This window comes from Colobus angolensis, unplaced genomic scaffold (assembly GCF_000951035.1).
Source record: "Colobus angolensis palliatus isolate OR3802 unplaced genomic scaffold, Cang.pa_1.0 Scaffold455, whole genome shotgun sequence".
NCBI lineage: Eukaryota > Metazoa > Chordata > Mammalia > Primates > Cercopithecidae > Colobus > Colobus angolensis.
The window spans coordinates 1,270,646-1,278,754 of NW_012117988.1; the positions used below are offsets into that span (position 1 = coordinate 1,270,646).

The 8,109-nt window shown below is 36.0% G+C and overlaps 1 protein-coding gene across 1 annotated transcript in view; it reads right to left on the reverse strand.

Moving 5' to 3' along the window:
• LINGO2 (leucine rich repeat and Ig domain containing 2) overlaps window positions 1-8,109 on the reverse strand; it is a 1,254,362-nt gene that overhangs the window by 544,951 nt on the left and 701,302 nt on the right. The window lies entirely within an intron of this gene.

The window sequence follows — 8,109 nt, forward strand, 5'->3', positions numbered from 1 at the left end:
GTACAAGACCTGTACATTGACAAACACAAAATATTATTGAAAGAAATAAAAGAAGACCTAAATAACTGGAAAGACATTTCTATGGATTGGATATCTGAATATTATTAAGATGGCAATTCTCTACAAATTGATCAACAGATGCAACACAATCCCTACTGGAAACCCAGCTGGCGTTTTTTTTTTTTTTAAATTCAAAATTGACAAGCAGATCCTAAAATTCAGGTGGAAATACAGGAGATTCAGAACACCAAAAACAATCTTGAAAATAAAAGATAAAAATCAGTGAACGTCCAGATTTTAAAACTTACTACAAAGCTATAGAAATTAAAACAGTATGGTACCAGCATAAGGTATAGGCATAGAAATCAATGAAATAGAACTGAGACTCATTACAAGTCCCAAAATTTAGGGTTAATTGATTTTCCAACAAAGGGGCCAAGATAATTAAAAGTGCAAAAGCAGCTTTTAACCTTTAGTATGAGGACAATAGGATAATACACATGAAGAAGAATGAAGTTCGATGCCTACCTCACACCATACACACAAAAATGAGTTAAAAATGAGTAACAGAATTAAATGAAAGAGCAAAAGCTATAAGACTATTAGAAGAAGGTATAGGAGTATATGTTTTTAATTTAATTAGGCAAATATTTCTTAAATGTAACATCAAAAGCACACATAATAAAGGAGATTAGACTTCAAAACTAAGCATTTTTCTGCTTCAAAAGACACTTTATAAAAGTCAAAAGTCAAGGCAGGGCTGGGTGCAGTGGCTCATACCTGTAATCACAACACTTTGGGAGGCTGAGGCTAGGGGATCACAAGGTCAAGAGTTCGAGACCAGTCTGGCCAACATGGTAAAACCACATCTCTACTAAAAATAGAAAAAATTAGCCAGGTGTGGTGGTGTGCACCTGTAATCCCAGCTACTCGGGAGGCTAAGGCAGGAGAATCACTTGAACCCAGGAGGTGGAGGTTGCAGTGAGCAGATATCACGCCATTGCACTTTAGCCTGGGCAACAGAGCAAGACTCTGTCTCAAAAAACAAACAAACAAATCAATAAATAAATAAGTAAAAAAAAAGTCAAGGCAAATACTTGAAGAAAGCTCTTACAATTTAATACTAAAAAGATAAACAATGAAATTGAGAAATAAGCAAAGGGATCTTTAAAAATAGGTAAAGAAAATGAATAGGAACTTCTCCAAAAATGATATATGAATCACAAATAAGTACATGAAAAAATACTTAACATTACTAGTCAATAAGGAAATACAAATCAAAACTTCAATGAAATACTAAAAAGATTAAACAACCCAATTCAAAAATAAGCAAAAGAATTTTTAAAAATAGCTAAAGATACGAATAGGTATTTATCTAAAAAATATATATGAATCATGAATAAGTACATGAAAAAATACTCAACATCATTAGTAAATAAGGAAATGCAAATCAAAACTGCAGTGAGATAACACTTCACCTCTACTAGGATTATTATAATAAAGGCAGACAATAACAAATATTTGTAAGAATGCAGAGAAATTAGAACTATCATTGTCAATAGAAATGTACCATGGTTCTGGACATCTGAAAGTAGGTTTTCAGTTTCCCAAAATGTTAACCATAGACCTACCCTACGATAGCAAGATAAGTGAAAACATACACTCTTGAAAAACTTGTACATGAATGTTCATAATCTAAAATTGGAAACAACAGAAATTCTCATCAATTGTTTAATGTAATGAAAAACAAATTACGGTATACCTATATAATGGAATATTATGCCACAATGAAAAGGAATGAAGTAGTAACACATGCTGCAACATGGATGAACACTGAAAACATTATGCTAAGTAAAAGAAGCCAGTCACAAAAGACCACGTATTGCAGATCCTATTGGTAAGAAATGTCCAGAACAGCAAATCTATAGAGACAGAAAGTAGACCATCAGTGGTTGTCTAAGTGGGAGCGTATGTGAGGGAGGAAACAGAGAGTCACTTCTTTTTGAGATGGTGACATTTTCTAAAAGCAGATCTTCATAACTGTTACAAAACTCTGAAAGTATGTTTTTTAAAGAGTCATTGAAGGGCCGGGTGCAGTGGCTCACCCCTGTAATCCCAGCACTTTGGGAGGCCGAGGCAGGCGGATCACGAGATGTGGAGATCGAGACCATCCTGGCTAACACAGTGAAACCCCGTCTGTACTAAACATACAAAAAAAAAAAAAAATTAGTGGGGTGTGGTGGTGGGTACCTGTAGTCCCAGCTACTTGGGAGGCTGAGGCAGGAGAATGGCGTGAATCCGAGAGATGGAGCTTGCAGTGAGCTGAGATTGCGCCACTGCACTTCAGCCTGGGTGACAGAGCAAGAGTCTGTCTCAAAAAAAAAAAAAAAAAAAAAAAAAGGGCCATTGCATTACTCACTTTTTACTGGTGAACCTGTATGGAAAGTACATCTCAATAAGGACATTAAAATAACAAAATCAATAATACAATAACGGAATCTAAAAATTGCTGTTGGAAAGGTACACCATATTCTGGAAGAATGTTACTCACAAAATCAAGACACATCCTAATAAAATTATTATGCTTTAAAGCAAGAATCCTTTGAGTGCCCAGCCAGAAAAGTCAACTGCTTTACAACAGTTAGAAAAGCAGTTTTGCATTAGGCTTCTTAATAGCAACATCCAACGCCATAAAAGAGCAAAGCAGCATCTACAAGATACTCAGACTAGCTTCCATCTTTCTGTTGCAGAATCTTAGAAATGTATTAGCCTTTCTGGCACTTCTGAAACTAGGCTTTCAGTTTTCCAAAATGTTAACCATAGACCTACCCTACGATAGCAAGATAAGTGAAAACATACACCCCTGAAAAACTTGTACATGAATGTTCATAATAATCAAAATTGACATTTTGGGTAAATCTAAATGAATTCTATGGTCTTCCTGCAAAATTAAGGTAATAGAGTCTGAAAATAACCTGTGTTTCTAAGGACAGAACTTTTGGCCAAATGGAAACCCACCACTGTGTATAGATATCCCTGGAAGCTCAAGTACCTTAATTTGCTAAATGCTACATTACAGGATGCCGTGTGGCCTGCCCAACCTTTCCAACTAGGCTTATTTTGGTTTTACAGTGTGATAGATTCCCCTTTCCTTATTCCTGTATTTTATAAATGAATTATGTATTATTCTAAGAGATTATAGCAGCTTCCCTAAGAATTATAGGGAATGTTTACCTACTGGGAGCTATCAATATACGTGTCCTTTATAATGTAGTTTAAATAATGAACCATGTTTTTATGAATTAAATATTACATTATTATATTAAAAGTCACATTTTTAATTGACTCTAAATCATTCTGGAAGACGACTTAAGAGTTAATTTTCTAGAAACATGTTTGTTTTCTTTTTCACAGAAGTAGAGTCATTTTATACATTCCAGTTATCAAAAGAACGTGGAGATTATGTAGTATCATCTTCTCACTGTACAGGCAAGCAAACTTGGTTCATAGGACAATTGATAACAATTAAATGAATGCAGAGCTGAAACCAGATTCTAGGTCTCTGCTTGCTTGTCTAATGCTCCTTAAACTGTCCCATAACCTCCCATTTTCTTCTGTTTCTGTCTGTACTCATAAACATCTCATTAGTTTATTTATTCTATGAAAATGTATTCATTATCCACTATGTGCCAACTATTCTTTGAGATTCAAGGGATGCAGAGGTAAAGAAAATAGGCAAAGTCTATGTTCTCAGGGACTTTTATTATCTGATCATATGTGGCTTCTGCAGAATCTCATTGAAATGGCCTCCCATTCCTGTTCTTTTTACCATTCTTCACCAAGGTCCATCTTTATCAGGTACCCAGGGCATTTCTATTCTCTGTCTCTCTAAGTGTCAAGGAAAACAACCCAGGTAGCCTGAGGCAGCCCTTCCTCCAAGTCTTCTGTGTTCCCCTCACTGCCCCAGTGTGGACACCCCTGCTCTGTCCCTTAACACTGTGTGCTTACCTCAATCAGAGCACCACAACCTGGAAAGGTATTTATCTGCCTGTTTGCCACTCTTTCTCTTAAACTATGACCTCCTTGAGGGCAGGGACTGGTGTCTTGTTTTTTCCAATATCTCTAGTTGTTTGGACGAACGGAGGCAAGATGGTGCACTTCCGGGTTCTTCATCCCCCCCCCTCCCAACTTTTCCCCCCTCCCAACTTTTCCTGTGCACGCGAAAATGCAGCCGGCGACCGGGGAAGGTGCAGACCAACTGGGCATGCACCAGGTGACGTCAATCCGAAGAGACCAAGATTTACCCGGTCGCACCTGCAGAACGCCCCCGACACGCCCGTGCCCCGCCTATTGCCCTCCCACTCCTTAGAAAAGCCGCTCTCCGCCAGTGAACCACGCGGCCTTCCTCCAGCCCCACTGAAGTCGGGATGCAGGAACCCCGCCCGAGAGCCCCACGAGGGGGAGACTCTGTCGGCCTTTTTTGCCGGAGGCCGACAGACTTCTTCCCCACACCTTAGGTTACCAAAATAAACTTGCAGTTTTGCTCCAGACCTTTGCCTACTTGCTGGTTCTTTTGTGCTCGCTCTGGTGGTCTTAGAAAAACAAGTCACTAGTGTCTGTACCTTACCTGGAACAGAATGAGTGCTGACTAAATCTGTTGTTGATTAAATTGAGGATGTCTGCACAAACATAAGATCTTATACAGTGCTTTTAAACCTTACTGAAAATGAGTTTAAGTAAAGGAATTCTTCCCCTTAGGGTCATTTACAACTTATTAGTTCCAACCTAATTATCAGTAAATAATGTCAAAAATATCCAATTTATTTTTGGATGATGTTCTTCTCTACACTGATGTCATGTTTTTCTCAATGCAATCTCTCAGCAAGGAACATCTCATAGCTGTGGAAGAATACAACCATCTCTTCTACTTAACTCAGGATAAGAAGCTGATGCTAGAATTTTCACAAAACAGAACAGAGTTCTGTTCAACTTCTGAGAAAATTACTTCGGTTTTCTGTTAAATGCCAAATTGATGTAAAAATTGCCACATGATAAGCTGCAGCATAAAGCAATGCACAATTCAGAACTGGGGTAGTTGTCAGAAGCTATCTTTCAGAACTGAGCTGTTTTCATTTGTGATTGACTGAAGGAGGTCTATGGTCTAGTTTCGGAAAGAGAAAACAGCAATAACAAAACCCTTAGCACCAACACAAAATTCTACACAGTTTGGTTTAGTTACTTACACAGGTCAATTTATAATTCTTTCTCAGCTGGAATCTGAAACGGCAGAGTCAATAAATTAATTCATATCTGAACTTTTATCCTTTCACTGGGTCATGCTCTCTAATTGAACACTGCTTACATTTTGTATTGGGAATGTAAAAACACTCCAAGATATCTTTTCATTAAAGGGAGGTACATGAGTTGTACTACATAATTGTCTTTGAATTATATTACAAATAACTCTACAAGAGATACTAAAATTTGTCCTTACTATCTACTAAATACTAAGAGAAATAATGTCAACACACCATCTATTATTATTTGAAGCAAACGTGTGTGTGTATATATACACATATATACATATATGCTTAAATATTATGTATATATATTCATATGTTGATGTGTATATATCCATATACATATATGTGTGCATTTGTATATATACATATGAAATTTGATATTTTTAATTTTGCCATAAAAGTCAACATTATTTTCTCAAACAAATCACCAGCTACTTTAAAATTCAGTATCATTATATCAGTCACTAAGGATTAGGTGTTATTCAAATTATTAACAGGAATAGTTCCCTGATATTCTTCCTAGACTTAATCTGAGTATTAGTTAGACTAATTCTAAAGCAGAGGAATAGTTTTGGAAAGTCCTTCATGTTCCATTCTTTCTTTAGAAACTCCTGGTTGAGTCTATCTGCTACCCATCTGGGAACTACAGAGACCATAAACATTATAATGACCCATTCTCCTTCTAGTACCTCAGGTAGAGTTATGGGAAAGTGAAATAAATATAACATAAAATGAACGCAAGCCCATTTTGATTACGTATTAACATTTATTTAACTGGAATGGAATTCAGCTTTAGCAAGACTACTTACATTGATACTCTTCTCCATATTAGATATTACTTAACTATTTAAGGCTTAGTTACCCATGATTAAATGGTTTAGTATTTTACATATGGCATGTCAGGAGTATAATACTGTTTTTCACATGTTATGACTCAATGGATTTATATCTGTTATCCCTTAATATATTCCTAGTTATCAATAAGCAATATGAAATGTTACAGTACAAAGATAAGGTAGATATACCTAATTGGAAATGGCAGTCTTTCCCAAGGCTTTAAAGCCCTAAGTAAACTATTCCTTCAGGCAACCATTAAGACCAGTTGCAAACTGCAAATACATTTTTTTTTTTTTTTTTTTTTTTGCCATCTCTATTTTAGCTACTGGGTTTACTGCCCTGGGAGTTTAAACACAATGTCTGCTTTTAAAAAGTTGAATCTGGTAAGTTGGAAAGTAACATAAATACAAAATATAATGAATAGTTTAAGGTTGAATACCAGTTCTTTCCCAGGTTTACCAGTCTATAAATATAAATGCAAATGAGTACAGTACATGATGAAGTAAAACAGCAGGAAAGTGTGAAAAGAGCTCTAAATTTAAATAGCAAAATTAAAAGAAAGGTAATACTTCTTTTATCTAACTGGATAATTCAATCTTGACTTTATTCACCAACCTCTTTGGACAGGAGATTTTTCCTCTCTAAAATAAGGGGATAAAACTTGACACGTATTTTTCAGCTTTATCGTGCTATGATTAATGTTGGGAGTAGAAGTAGGAAGTGATTCTTGAGCTTTTTGCGGGGAGTGAAAACTGGATGGAGTAGGGGGCACCTAAAATGACCTTTGAAAAATGAGCTGAATTCAGTCTGGCAAAAGCAGGTGAAGGTGGCATATGAGATGAGAAATCATTGTAAGCAATGTCTCTTAATCAGACAATTCCAGACAAGTTTAATAGCACGATGATGGTGATGACAATGATGATGATGACAATGATGATGATGAAGATAATGCAAAATATTTTAGATTATAACAATACATCACCACCATCATCATGTGCCATCTGCCATTCCATTTTGAGCAAATCATCCCTCAGGCAATAGTTGCGCTTGCCAGAATTTACACCATGTACAATACAGTTTTGCTCAAATAAAAACCATTTAAAACCGGAATGCCTTTGCCCCAGCAAAAATTAAAAAAAAAAAAAAGTGTGTGATGTCTTCATTAATATGCTAATTTTCTCATTTCCTCTCAGAGTAAACATAATGGCCCCATGCACAGGTTGACCCAATTAGCAGCATAAAGTTGTTTCTTTCAAAGAGCACATTCCAAAAACTACTGTGTGAAAAAGAATGAAACCTATAGGGATTTCAGCCTTTACGGGGGAAATGGGTTAAAGTAATAGAACTAAGGTAGGGCTTAATATTTTTTTCAATCACTAAAATAAAAATCAATAACATATTACATAAAGACAACACCAATTAAATGTCAGTAATATTGAAATGTTCACTATTGATTTCCCTCTGCCATCTTCTAATCACGATAAACATCTCAGGATTGCTGCTTCTCTAAAATTTAATTGCTTATGTATGTGTACGGTATTGAATATTAAGTACATATTGAAAAACGTCTTTTTCTGCACCTAATCTTTTTTCTAAGGTCTCATATCACTCTTCACAATGTCATATGCCAAGTCCTGCCATGTTCTCAGAGATGCACAGTCACTATGATTGCTAGATTTAGTAAATAAAAATATAGTGCCAAACTAATTTTAAATTTCAAATAAACAAAAAAAAAGTATGCCATATATATATATATTCAAAATTAATATGATTGGCATCTTATATTTTATCTGGTAACCCTAACAGTAACTGAAATAATTAAAAATGAAGGGCCGAGCGCGGTGGCTCAAGCCTGTAATCCCAGCACTTTGGGAGGCCGAGACGGGGGGATCACAAGAGTCAAGAGATCGAGACCATCCTGGCTAACACGGTGAAACCCTGTCTCTACTAAAAAATATGAAAAACTAGC